This window comes from Podarcis erhardii (genome assembly GCF_964252035.2).
Source record: "Podarcis erhardii genome assembly, chromosome: 16".
NCBI classification, from domain to species: domain Eukaryota; kingdom Metazoa; phylum Chordata; class Lepidosauria; order Squamata; family Lacertidae; genus Podarcis; species Podarcis erhardii.
The window spans coordinates 2,965,675-2,980,043 of NC_138514.1; the positions used below are offsets into that span (position 1 = coordinate 2,965,675).

Here is a 14,369-nt window from a genome sequence, read left to right on the forward strand (position 1 = left end):
CCTTGCATAAGAATATAAAGAGCCTTGATAAGTCCAACATCCTTTTTCCACAATGGCTAGTAGAAGATTTGCAGAAGCCCACAAGCACAGGACACAAAGACCACCGCTCTCTCAACTATTGTGCCTCAGAGGAAGGCTGCCATCTATCACCATCACGACTGGTAGCCACTGCCTTCTCCATGGATGTACGGTATATAAATCCTCTTCTAAAGCCATCCAGGCCAGTGAACATCGCTGCATGTTGTGACAGGAAATTCCCTAGATTAATTTTGCAGTATGTGAAGCATTGGAAACCTGATAATTTGAAGAGGAAACTTGACCATTTTACTCTCTTGCTGTTACGGTGCTTCGTAGGATTCCCAGAAGTTTATAGCACAGCCAATACTCTGATCAAATTAAGGTGACCAGATGCAAAGGTAAAGAGATCCTGCATCTTTGCTGGCTGTGTAGAAGGGAGTGTTTTGGCGTCCTCAGCTTGTCACAGAATGCTGCTGCAAAGGCAAAGGAAAACTGCATCTGCTGAAATTGCTTCTTTCCCAGCAGTCCCATGCTGCTTTGTACCTGGTCACCTTAGGTCATGTGCACATGTGCACACACACACACACACACACCTCAAATCTGCACTGGCCTACAGCCAAATAGCCTGGGAATCACATGCTGGGCAGCTCTTTTTATTGTGGTCACCTGACTGCTCTGGTATGCATGGACAAATTCCCCCAAATAATCACACAGCAAAGGCTGTGGGAGATGACCTTGGGATCTTGAGGAGGCTGGAGCTGCAGCACTAGCACACAGCAGCAGCAGCAGCAGCATTTCTGGGCTTCTGATATTCCTGTGCAGGGATTACATAAAGCACCTGACAACACCCACCCACCAGCCACAGGCACCTCCTGCCTGGGCAACGTTTATACAGCTGCAGATCTTCCACAAGAGGAAAGGATTCTATTTTGGGAACAGTGTTTTCATTTGTCACACACACACACACATACACACATTCAGTCACAAGGCAGGTGCTGAACACCCACATCTAGAAGAGACTCTGGGTCTCGTTTCAGTAGCTCAGAGGTTTAAGACATTGCCTTGGTGCATCTCAAGAGGTCAGGCAGCCAAGCAGGGCAAGTCCCCACTTCGTCCCTCTCTACAGAGTTGGATGGGCCAGCCTTGCATATTGCACAGCGTTGTTGTTGTTGTTGTTGTTGTTGTTGTTAATGAGTTTGGAAAAGGGCTACAATGATTATAATGATAAATGATTATTATCATTATAGCTCTTTTCCAAACACACACACACACACACACACACACACACACACTTATGAAAACTAAAACATTAATCTAAAAGCACAGACTTTTTTCATCACCACTGGAAATATGGCTACTACTATTCCAATGACTGGAATCCAGTCTTGTGATTAAGACACAGTAATCACACTACATGGGCAACATAGAATCATAGAATCATAGAATCATAGAGTTGGAAGAGACCACAAGGGCCATCGAGTCCAACCCCCTGCCAAGCAGGAAACACCATCAGAGCACTCCTGACATATGGTTGTCAAGCCTCTGCTTAAAGACCTCCAAAGAAGGAGACTCCACCACACTCCTTGGCAGCAAATTCCACTGTCAAACAGCTCTCACTGTCAGGAAGTTCCTCCTAATGTTTAGGTGGAATCTTCTTTCTTGTAGTTTGGAACCATTGCACCGTGTCCGCTTCTCTGGAGCAGCAGAAAACAACCTTTCTCCCTCCTCTATGTGACATCCTTTTATATATTTGAACATGGCTATCATATCACCCCTTAACCTCCTCTTCTCCAGGCTAAACATGCCCAGCTTCCTTAACCGTTCTTCATAAGGCATCGTTTCCAGGCCTTTGACCATTTTGGTTGCCCTCCTCTGGACACGTTCCAGTTTGTCCGTGTCCTTCTTGAACTGTGGTGCCCAGAACTGGACACAGTACTCCAGGTGGGGTCTGACCAGAGCAGAATACAGCGGCACTATTACTTCCCTTGATCTAGATGCAATACTCCTATTGATGCAGCCCAGAATTGCATTGGCTTTTTTAGCTGCCACGTCACACTGTTGGCTCATGTCAAGTTTGTGGTCAACCAAGACTCCTAGATCCTTTTCACATGTACTGCTCTCAAGCCAGGTGTCACCCATCTTGTATTTGTGCCTCTCATTTTTTTGCCCAAGTGCAATACTTTACATTTCTCCCTATTAAAATTCATCTTGTTTGTTTTGGCCCAGTTCTCTAATCTGTCAAGGTCGTTTTGAAGTGTGATCCTGTCCTCTGGGGTGTTAGCCACCCCTCCCAGTTTGGTGTCATCTGCAAATTTGATCAGGTTGCCCTTGAGTCCATCATCCAAGTTGTTGATAAATATGTTGAATAAGACCGGGCCCAAGACAGAACCCTGTGGCACCCCACTAGTCACTCTTCTCCAGGATGAAGAGGAACCATTGATGAGCACCCTTTGGGTTCGGTCAGTCAGCCAGTTACAAATCCACTGAGTGGTAGCATAGTCAAGTCCACATTTTACCAGCTTCTTTACAAGAATATCATGGGGCACCTTGTCAAATGCCTTGCTGAAATCAAGGTAGGCTACATCCACTGCGTTCCCTTCATCTACCAGGCTTGTAATTCTGTCAAAAAACGAGATCAGGTTAGTCTGACATGACTTATTTTTCAGAAATCCATGCTGACTATTGGTGATCACAGCATTCCTTTCTAGGTGCTCACAGACTGTTTGCTTAATGATCTGCTCCAGAATCTTCCCTGGTATTGATGTCAGACTGACTGGGCGGTAATTATTTGGGTCCTCTCTTTTCCCCTTTTTGAAAATAGGGACAACATTTGCCCTCCTCCAGTCTGCCGGGACTTCGCCTTTTCTCCAGGAATTCTCAAAGATGACTGCCAGTGGTTCTGAGATCACATCTGCCAGCTCTTTTAATACTCTTGGATGCAGTTCATCTGGCCCTGGAGACTTGAATACATCTAAACTAGCCAAGTATTCTTTTACTATCTCCTTAGTTATTCTGGGCTGTGTTTCCTCTGCTGAATCATTTGCTCCAAATTCTTCAGGTCGGGCATTGTTTTCTTTATCGGAGAAGACTGAGGCAAAGAAGGCATTGAGGAGGTCAGCCCTTTCTGTGTCCCCTGTTTGCATTTCACCATCTTCTCCTCTGAGTGACCCCACTGTTTCTTTGTTCTTCCTTTTGCTACGAACATACCCATAAAAGCCTTTTTTGTTGCTTTTAACCTCTCTAGCAAGCCTGAGTTCATTCTGTGCTTTAGCTTTTCTGACTTTGTGTCTACACGTGCTGGCTATTTGTTTGAATTCCTCTTTGGTGGTTTCCCCCCTTTTCCATTTTTTGTACACATCCTTTTTTAATCTTAACTCAGTTAAAAGTTCTTTAGATAGCCACCCTGGCTTCTTTAGGCACCTTCCATGTTTCCGTCTCATTGGTATTGCCTGAAGTTGTGCTTTTACTATCTCCCTCTTAACAAACTCCCAGCCATCATGAACTCCCTTTCCTTTTAGTATTACTGTCCATGGGATCTCACCCAGCACTTCCCTAAGTTTTATGAAGTCGGCTTTCTTAAAGTCAAGAAATTGAGTCCTAGTATGCTTGGCTGCTCCTTTCCGCTGTATAGTAAACTTCAGAAGAGCATGATCACTCACGCCTAATGATCCTTCCACTTCTACCCCACTAACCAGGTCATCAACATTAGTTAGGACCAGGTCTAAAATGGCTGTTCCTCTTGTTGCTTCTCCCACTTTCTGGACAACGAAGTTGTCTGCAAGGCCAGTGAGGAATCTGTTTGACCTTATGCTCTTGGCTGAGTTTGACATCCAGCAAATATCCGGGTAATTGAAGTCCCCCATTACTACTATCTCCCTTCCTTTTGCATGCTTGGCCATCTGTTCCAGGAAGGCATCATCTATGTCCTCCGTTTGGCTTGGGGATCTATAGTAAACTCCCACAATGAGGTCCCTGTTATTCTTCTCTCCCTTAATTTTGACCCAAATGCTCTCACTTTGGCTTTGAGGTTCTAAATCCTGGATCTCTTCACAGGTATACACATCCCTGACATATAACGCCACTCCTCCTCCTTTCTTGTCTGGTCTGTTTCTCTGAAATAGATTGTATCCCTCCATTATTACATTCCAGTCGTGGGACTTATCCCACCAGGTTTCAGTGATGCCTATTATGTCATATTTAGTTTGCTGTACCAAGAGCTCAAGCTCATCTTGTTTATTACCCATGCTTTGCGCATTAGTGTACAGACATTGAAGTCCATTAATCATTCCCCCGTGTCTCTTATTTAAGGATTTTTTCCTCCCACCACTAGGTCTGTGTGCTGTTTGCTCCATTTGGTCTATGACATTTGGATGATCATCTTCATCAATTGATAGACTCCTACCTTCAGGAGCACTGTCTCCCTCCCCCACATTAGTCAGTTTAAAGCCCTCCTGATGAGGTTTCTGAGATTTTTGGCAAAAACATTCCTCCTAACCGTTGTGAGGTGCAGCCCATCGCTTGCCAGAAGTCCATCTTCAAGAAACTGCAGTCCGTGATCTAAGAATCCAAACCGTTCCTGTTTACACCATTTGCAAAGCCAGCTGTTCACTTCCACTATTTTTCCCTCTCTCCCTGGGCCACGTCGTTCAACATGCTAAGCATGAATCAGCAGTGTGATGTAGTGGCACAGGAAGGCCAGGACCATGTCAAGTTGCACACTTCCCCAGGTTTGTGAAGTAATGACACAACTCTGCTCAGAACAAGGAAGACTTCTTGTTCAGTTCTTGCAGTTACCGTTCCAGAAGGATGCTGAAGAATGGTTCAGGGTTCAAGACAGGAAGATTATAAAGAAGGGAAACCATTTGAGGAAAGAGAGAGAAAAACGAACCTTCAGAAATCTGGTATGTTTAACTTTTAAAAACTATGTGTGATGCTCATGCTATGCTAATGATCTGTATCTCAAGGGATCTGAGAGGAAGGGAGTCTGTGAGGTGACAGTTCACCCTGGAAAAGGATAAGCAGAACTTGAATAGGCCATTAGACTAGGATAAAAAATATTGGGCTTAAATTAACATCAGGCAGATTTATCTTAAAAATCAGGAAGAGCTTTTTAAGGACAAGAACAAATTCATTTTTTGAAAGAAGTTATGATACTAGAAATGCAGGAGATGTTTTTATTTTTCATAAGGTTGGTCATTCATTTGTTTGAGATACTTTAAATTTAGATCTAAGTAAGGGAGTTGAGTTGAGATGGGATGATCCAAAAGGATCTCCATGGATTTAATGTTCCAAGCCAGGGAAATTAAATTAAAGGAGCCCAACACAGGAACACAGTGCCCTGCTCTAGAGTACAGATAGTTTCTTATAGTTGAAATGATTGCAAGGGGCTTCCAGTGTGTCTCAGATACTGTTGGGTTTCATAGACCCCCTTCTGATGGCCACATGCCATTGGTGAATGGCCAGAGACTAAAGGGTGCAGACCAACAAACGTAAACATTACCTTTGCGCAGTGGGCTGGTTTCTTCACACACGCATCCCTCTCATCCAGGCAAGAAAGAAGCATTCATGTTTCCCAGTAACTCATACCACTTCAAAGTATGTGTGTGTGTGTGAAGAAACCAGCCTACTGTGCAAAGGTAATGTTTACGTCATACCACTTGAGAGACCAGTAGCCATCTTTGGTTCACAGCAGCTGACTATGGCCAAGTCTTTGGAACATATCTCAACCGCTTTAAAGGAGCTACACTTGCTATTACTCATTTCCAGGCACAGTTCTAAGCATTGGCTTTAGCCTTCAGAGCACAGTGCTACAATGGGGAATGAAAATACCTCCCCCTCTGCCAACACACATTTCTCAGCTGATCTATAGCAATCCGTGGGAAAGGGCCTGTGCACTTGTCTGCATGGTGAATGCCTGTGTAAATGTGGCCCTGCCCATTCCCAGCTTTGCTCCCATTCACATGCTCATCGTTGGCATGTAGTCCTCAGAGGGTTGGGAATGTGGTGGGGTAAAGACAGGTTCTCCACCCCTGGAGAGAGAGGGAAACTATTATCAAGAACCAGCTTATGGTGAACAAATCCTATTTGTTTCTTCTCCACCCTTCTGCATTGTCTTCACCATCCAATCACAGCATGCAAGTGGTGACCCACCCACCTGCCTCCATGTGATTCCCAATGCTGAAAATAACTGCCCTAGGTACTCTTGTCACATGTATACAATTATTATTACTGTAATAACAGCATGTTTGTAGGTGAGGTAAAAATCTACTTAAGCAAGGTGTGGGAAAGCCCTTGAGCCAGACAGGGAATCACAAGTCATTTCCCGCCTATGAGATAATCACAACTGCAGCAGCTGAGAGCGTCCGTGGGTCTGACTCACGCATCTGAAGTTGAGTGTCGGTCACATGACCTTTTTTACCAACAGGCACCTGTGCTCCACAGTATATTTGCTAGAGTGCATGTGCAGGAGACATCAGTGCTAGGTCACGTTAAACACATGCAAATGGCTTTCAGGGCTCAAATACGCTCACAGCCTTTCATGGCTTCACCAGTTCTCACAGATTGAGTATCACTGGAGCCTTTAGTAGTAGTAGTAGTAGTAATAATAATAATAATAATAATAATAATAATAATAATAATAATAATATAATAATAATAATAATAATAATAATAATAATAATATGCCACCCATCCACTTTGGCGGCCCCCAACAAAATATTTAAAACACAATAAAACATCAACCATTTTAAACTTCCCTATGAAAGTCTGCCTTCAAATGTCTTCTAAAAGTCAAATAGTTGTTTATTTTCTTGACATCAGACAGGAGAGTGTTCCACATGGCAGGCACATTACCAAGAAGGCCCTCTGCCTAGTGAGGGAACCGCCAGAAGGCTCTCGGAGCTGGACCTCACTCTCCGGGCAGAACAAGGGGCTTGGAGACACTCCTTCAGGTATACTGGGCCGAGACCATTTAGGGCTTTAAAGGTCAGCATCAACACTTTGAATTGTGCACAGAAATGTACTGGGAGCCAATGTAGGTCTTTAAGGACCAGTGTTATATGGTCCCAGCAGCTGCTCCCAGTCACAAGTCTGACTGCCGCATTCTGGATTAGTTGTAGTCTCCGAGTCACCTTCAAAGGTAGCCCCACATAGAGTGCAGAGGTTGAGGGTTTTCAAATCCCTATATCAGCCATTTTAGTTACAATGGACGTTTTAGTTACAATGGACCTTTTCTTAATAATTAGGAATGTCAGTAATATCAATAATTTTTTTATATGGTGTCATAACATTCATCCTAATATTAAGTTTACAACTCACTTTCAGAGCCAACAAATAACATTTTTGGACACAATTATATATCGTGATGGGGCAAATAATCTAGCAGTTCAGCCGTTTAAGAAACCAACAGACAGGCCGTCATATCTTCATTATAAATCATTTCACCCCCTTCACCTCAAATGGAATTCACCCTACGGTCAATTCCTAAGAATAAAACGTAACTCTACCGCACATCAGGATTATACCAAAAATTGTGCACAAATGGCATGTGATTTCATTGGTAGAGGTTATCCACAACAGGTGATAAAAACAGCACAGATTAGAGCACACAATAGGCCTTGCTATACTCTTCTGGAAAAACAATTTAAATTTGAAGATAACCATCTGACCTGGGCTCTAGACTATACCTCGTTAACTATACCTCGTTATCCACTTCAATTGTTAAGACAATCAGAAAACATTGGCACTTGATACAAGACGTACCAAGAACCAGGAAATTTAAAGACATGCTTGTACACGCAGATATAACGGATAAGAACCAGCCGCAAGGTTGTGATATAAAGGGACATTTTAAATGCGGAAGATGTGCAGCGTGTAGTTTAACAATTGAGATGAAAGATTTTATTATATCTGGAACCAACAGCATTATTAAACTGGAAGCATTTACCAACTGTAATTCCTGAGGAGTGGTATATGCAATTCAATGTATTTGCAACCTTTGGTACATGGGCAGCACTACAAGAACGGTTAAAACTAGAATACTAGAGCACAAAAATAGTATTCTTAACAAAGTGTTGGAAGCACCTCTTACATCTCACTTTTTAGAAGTTAAACACAAGGCAACAGATTTCAGATGGTTTATCAGTTATAAACATCAAATTCCTGAGATAAATACGGATATCTTAAGAAAGCAATTACTACAGAAAGAAATGTATTGGATTTTTAGATTTGGTTCCTTAACTCCGTCTGGTCTCAATTCTCATATTGACTTTAGTTCATTCCTATAATAATTTTTTACAACTCTATTCAATATTATTCTTGTTATTTTTTAGAAACCTTAACAATCCCGCCCATTGTTTGAACTAGATGGCCTGTACCTTTAAAAAAAAAATATTCACCCTATAGTATATAAACCTGTGATTGGAAACACCCTGTATCAGTCTTTAACATCAGCAGTAACATCTAGACCATGGGAGCATTTCAGCCCTGCTCTTGAGTTTATTTAAAATCTAAAACAGCTTATCTTGTATTTCTTTCTTTGAATTTCTGCAGAGTATGTTTTTTTAAAACCTTTTTGTAAAGGCAATACTAGAGTTTTCACAGCCGAGTCCTCAACTCCTTATTACTACTGCTTGGCTTTCTTTAAATAGGGCTGAGTCTAAAACTTGCCCTTTAGGTTTTCAAACCTTTTTTGTAAACTCAGGGGAACATTTCAGCCCTGTTCTTGAGTTTGTTTAAAATCATTTAAGGTTTATGATTTCTCTATTTCCTTCTGAGGAAACTGAATAGTTCAGTGAAATGAGGTTTGTGGCTGGCATCCCATTAAGGCTTTGTTCAATTCTAGGTTTTTCTAATTTTTTCCTTAAACTTGTTGATTTTTGTTATTTAGTTTAATTATATAAGATTATATTTCTAGTCGATTACTTCTCGTTTCAGGGATTTTCAAAGTATTTCATTTGTTTTGTGTAAGTTCTCGGTTCCATGACTGTCTTTTTTTCTACCAACATACCAGATGGAGCTGGTAGATAGCCTCCCTGGACACAGAATTAACCAGCACCTCCATGGACGACTGTGAGTCCAAAATGACCCCAAGGCTGCACACCTGCTCCCTCAGGGGCACAGCTACCCTATTCAGGACCAAGGAGTCCCCCACACCTGTCCGCCCCCTGTTTACCAGAAACAGGACTTCTGCCTTGTTGGGCTTCAACCTCAATCAGTTGACTGCCATCCCTCTTCCAACCACCATCAGACACTCACCCAGGGGGTAGTCTGCAGATGGTTCCAAGCCATTTGCAGGTAGGCAGCTACCTGTGGCAGTAGTGCTGTGTAGCGTTCTATTCCTATCTGGTTCTTGGAACCTTCACCAGGTCACTCACCCTCTCAATCCACATCCCTCACTAGCCCTGGTTTGTACTCTCCTGGGGTATTTCTCCTGGCTGGAATATGTCCTTGAACTCTGATAATATTTCTTAATTGCCTGGATGGATGGAGAACAGAGGGAGATGTGAAGAAACTACAAAGGTACAATTCACATCTCTTGCTTCTGCTGACTTCTGTCTCCAGCCCTACTCACCACTGGCATGTGGCCATCAGAAAGTTCTCTGAGCTTGAGGCTGCAGCCATGACAGGAATGGTAGCAGAACACATGTTTTGAACATATAGAAGGTCCCATTCTCTTTTTTTTTTTAATAATATTTATTAAAGTTTTCCAATTAATTACAAATTAATAAAACATCCAATTTCAAATCTTTTTCCAATTACATCCCTTCAGGACTTCCCCTTCCCTCCCCCCCTTGTATTCCCAATCTCTCAAATGATCTCAACAAGTTCTTCTCCTCAATTCAAACTTGTTATCCTTAACCCAAATTTTTTTTTTAAAAAAAACATTATTTTCCATTCCCCTAAAATCGGCTTATTCCCACCACGAGTTCCCCCCTTTAGAATACCATGTAGATGTATATAGCCTAAATAAAACGTAGTTTACGCCTTTAAGGATTCCACATTTCCCACCCCCCCTTTTCCCGGTTGCGTTCCCAATGTTCCTCAATGTCCGATATTTCCACGTCTCTCTAAATCATAGTCCTTTGCCAGTCCTCTTTAGTTTCGAATGTCCAATCATGGAAGGATTCTGTCTCAAAGAGAGGCCCATTTTTTCCATCCAGATTTTTATATCCAGGAGTGAAAAACTCCAAATTATAATCCTTAAGCTTGTCAAATCTGGATGTCCCAAATGTCCCCACTTTTAACTTGGTCCAATTCTTGTTATTTTGTTGTTCTTATTGATCACACTCCTCTTTCTATTTCTTTCTGTCCCTGTTTTCCTGCACAAATGTCCTAATTCCAAAAGTTAGTTCCTTTACAGAGGCTTGTTATTCAGAAACAAAACATTACGTCAAGTTCCTTTCATTCCACAACAGATGATTCCATTGTCTTCTTCGGTGTAGTGGCCTCTGTAGTCATAATAATGTTCCATTTCTGCAGTTTCCCAGGAGATAAACAGTTCAGTTCCAATTTCCAGCTAAAACTTGTAATGTCCCTCGGCTCCTCTAGGTGGATTGCAAAAGCTGAGTTCTCTTCCAGATCACATCCATTAGCCCTAGTAACTTTGTAATCCTTATTTAAAACAATTTGTATCCAATTTATAACAAATATAACCAGCAAAGTCCTTGTAACATAGTCTCTATCTTATTTTCCGCTTTGACAGCTCTTTGACAGCTGTCAAAACTTGCCTTTCTCCTCTCCAAACTCCGTCATCGATCGCTCCCGGGGTTCCAGGGGGGGTTGTTTTTAAGTCCGAATTCTACTTTCCTCCTCCAGCTCAATCTCATATTCTTCACTCGTGAGGTTAAAAACTTGCCAAAATGATGTTACTCCGATCTTAGTTATCAGATCCTTTGCTTTGACCCTTCTACAATGGAGGGGGTGGCTGACTTCCTTTTTTGCGCCTCCCCCGCTCGCTCCGAAATTTTTAAAATTTTTGTCCCTCTTTTTAATCCAAGTTCCAATTACTTACAGGTTGTTCTTTTAGGTCCGAATTTTCAAAGGAAGAAGCCAGCGCTCTCCGCCGAATGGCATGCGGCTTCGCACGGCAGGGATAGCAGAGGACTCAAAACACCACGCTTCTCCCCGGCACCCGATCCGTAGCCTTTAAAAAGGCTCCTTCACGAGTCGGGAGGGCGCTAACGGTGTCAGCCGAGTCTCCATGTCCACGGCCCCCGTGGCCGTGGTTTTTAAGGGTCCCCGCATCGCCGGTGCGGTAGGACCCAGCCCCTGCCGTGCAGGCTCCCTCCGGAGCTCGGAGGGAGTCCGCCATTCGGCGATGGCGCCGACCCGGAAGTCTAGAAGGTCCCATTCTCAACTGTATTGGCGATTCTCATGAAACCAAACTGGGAAAGACCTTGGAGGGCTACTGCTAGTCAGAACAGACAAGACTGGGCTGAAGAGACTTCTGGTCAATGGCAAGAAATACACTCCTTTCCTACCATTGTGTCCACAGAATCACAGGCTCATGGGGACCATTGTGCATAGTTATTTGCTAACCAAGTTGCACAGATTCTTGTAAATAAAGTAAATAAATTATGTCATTTTATTTTTTTAAAAGTTGCTCATGCAGGGGCTGTCAGGTTCAATTGCTTGTCACTATTGCTTCAATCAGTGCAATGTTGTAGACAGGCACTGTGAGACCCACAGCATGTAATTTGGATTCTTGCCCTTTATTGCTAGTAAAAACCAGCCTAGAAAAGCTTGGTGGGAAGCCTTGGTGGGAAGCCAGGGTGATTAATGCCTCTTTGGAGAAAGATAGAATTCCTCCCGTATTCTCACTACTTAAAAAAACACCCACCAACCACCCAACCAGGGATGGTTGGTGGTTAAACAGGGATGATCTAGTCAGTTTTTGACCAGCATCTAACTTTACCTTTTAGGAGAAGGCTGTGGAGTGTGTGATAGCTGAGTGGCCGTTGCATTCTTCCTCAACCCTTTTAAATCTGGCTTTGCAGATGGGCAGGAGATTGAGGCAGCTTTGATTACCTTGGTGAATTATACCTTTTTTGAGATCAACAGAGATCATGTCCCCCTGTTTTTCTTGCTGGATTTCTCTCTCTGTTTTGATACTGTGTGTAGACAACTTTTTTAGGTCCATGGGCACATTTGGATTTTTGAGCAAGTGCTATGGGCATCACCCCTCTGGAAACGTCTCTCCACTCGTTCTGAGATCAGCAGCTCCTACCCCCTAGACATTGAAGGGGAGAAAGTGCATGCATAAAAACTTCACTTTTTAAAGGAATCTGTGTAAACCTCAGAGCCAGTAGAATTAATCTGAGCCTGGAAAAACACAAAGAGCTTGAAATGAAACAGGAAAAGGCATCAAATTTCCAACTTCCTCCTCCTGCTCTATGTACTTTCCAAGGGAGTAAAAGTTAACCACCCTTGTCACCTCATGACCAAGGGGGGGGGGGCTTAAAGGCTTCACAGGTGCGAGAGGACCAGATCTCAATGGCACCTTTGTGCCAATGGGTGGCACCTTAGTTGTGGAGCATACCATTAAGCCAAGCCAACTGACACATTCAGTTCCTGTGACAAGGCAGGCTCTCCTGTGTTTTGGTTTCTTTCTGTCTGAAGGTATGTAGACTCAACATTACCTAGCTTTGTCTCATGGGAACCAATTAATGTGGTTTCACAGGGTACAGTGTTGTCACCAATGTTATTTAATATCTATATGCCAGAGCTTTGGGGCTGGGCATCATTGATATATTGGCAACACCCAGCTCTCTCTATATCATTATCTAATTACCCAGGAACTGTCATCTCTATCCTAAACCAATGTTGACTACATAAAAGGAAATGCAGTCAAGATAGAAGTGACACTGGTGGGGAATTCTTGGGTCTTGAAAGAAATTCATTTATTGTCACCCAACTCACCATTCCCCTCCCCCTCTTCCCCCCTCTTTTCTTCCCAACCTAATACTGCATGCAACACTAATGTCTCGCAACAAATGAAACTCATCTGTAGAAAATGCAGCTTGAAAAAAGAGACAATGCATGTATTTTTGTAAACTAAGAAATCTTTAATAAAAATTATTTAAAAAGAAAGAAAGAAAGAAAAGAAAGAATGGTATCTCCATCTAACCAGGTTATTCGGCCTTGGGGTATTCTGGGACCCAGTTTTGACTTTTGAGAAACAAGTTGTGGCTGTCACTAGGAGTATTTTTGGCATCTGTTATATAGATTCCACCCCTTTCTCCTACCCTGATCTACACTTTGTAATCTCCAGGTTTGACCATTGTGGGATTTATGAGAGTCTGCATATGGCTAATACATGGAGAGACAGTCTCTCAGCCATGGACCCAGAAGCACACCAGTGGACGAGAACTTCAGGTCGAGCCACGGACCCGTCGCAAGCGGGATTTTCTCAGTAAGAGAAAGTCTGGGTTCTCGAGGGTAAAGGGGGGTGCTACAGGGCGCGATAGCCCCCCAAAACCCCTCTGGAGGGAAACCAGAGGATCAGGATCCCAGCGGAGCCGTTTGCAGATTACCCGGCCACCAGGTAACTCCGTAATAGGAGCAAAGAGAGCGGCGGGTGGAGAAAGCAGGCACCGGGAAGCCATTGTCTCACCCTCGAGAACGCAGCCCCAGGCTTGCAGGGCGAGTGACCGATTCTCAAAAGCAATCAATCGGAGCCTAATTTGGATTACAATTGGAGTATGAAAGAAAGGCTTTGGGAAAAAAAGGAGATAAAAAAGAGGTCAGTTTTGACTGCAATCTGAGAGGAGCGCAAGACTACGAGCGGAGCGTGGAGTGGAGGTTGGTAAAACGGCAAGCGGTTTGACCTTTTCCCTCTTAGAGAACTTGATAAAAGTGAGATAAATTGTTGCAAAAGTAACAAAAAGTTGCAGAAAAAGAGGATAACTAAAAGAGGGAGCAGAGGGTAACTACTCTGTGACTTTAAAAGGTCTTTGATACAACGAACGGTCTGAGCGAAGTTAGAAAGAAAGAAAGTCACTTCTTGGTACTTTCGGTTTTGAAAAAAACTGCGCAACGAAATAGAACACAGTGGTGCCCCGCAAGACGAATGCCTCGCAAGACGGAAAACTCGCTAGACGAAAGAGTTTTCCGTTTTGGAGGTGCTTCGCAAAACGAATTTCCTATGGGCTTGCTTCGCAAGACGAAAATGTCTTGCGAGTTCCTGCGGGTTTTTTTCCCTTTCCCCCCCCCCTTTTTCTAAGCCGCTAAGCCGCTTATCCGCTTATCCGATAAGCTGCTAAAAGCCGCTAAAAGCCGCTAAACCGCTAATAGCGCTAATCCGCTAAGCCGTCAATGGGCTTGCTTCGCAAGACGAAAAAACCGCTAGACGA

At 43.2% G+C, this 14,369-nt stretch overlaps 1 protein-coding gene and 1 long non-coding RNA gene across 2 annotated transcripts in view; one reads left to right on the top strand and one right to left on the bottom strand.

Moving 5' to 3' along the window:
- The first annotated feature begins 4,703 nt into the window (after nucleotides 1-4,703).
- Nucleotides 4,704-14,369, top strand: part of RHOBTB2 (Rho related BTB domain containing 2) — a 61,172-nt gene continuing 51,506 nt past the window's right edge. The window contains exon 1 of the mRNA XM_081843904.1: nucleotides 4,704-4,919. The gene's annotated coding sequence lies outside the window, so the exon portion shown is untranslated. The remainder of the gene's footprint in view (nucleotides 4,920-14,369) is intronic.
- On the bottom strand, nucleotides 8,601-9,011 carry LOC309331630. Its single transcript, XR_014151916.1, has 2 exons — nucleotides 8,726-9,011; nucleotides 8,601-8,680 (listed from the first exon to the last, which is right to left on the bottom strand). It is a non-coding gene; the product is annotated as an uncharacterized lncRNA (long non-coding RNA).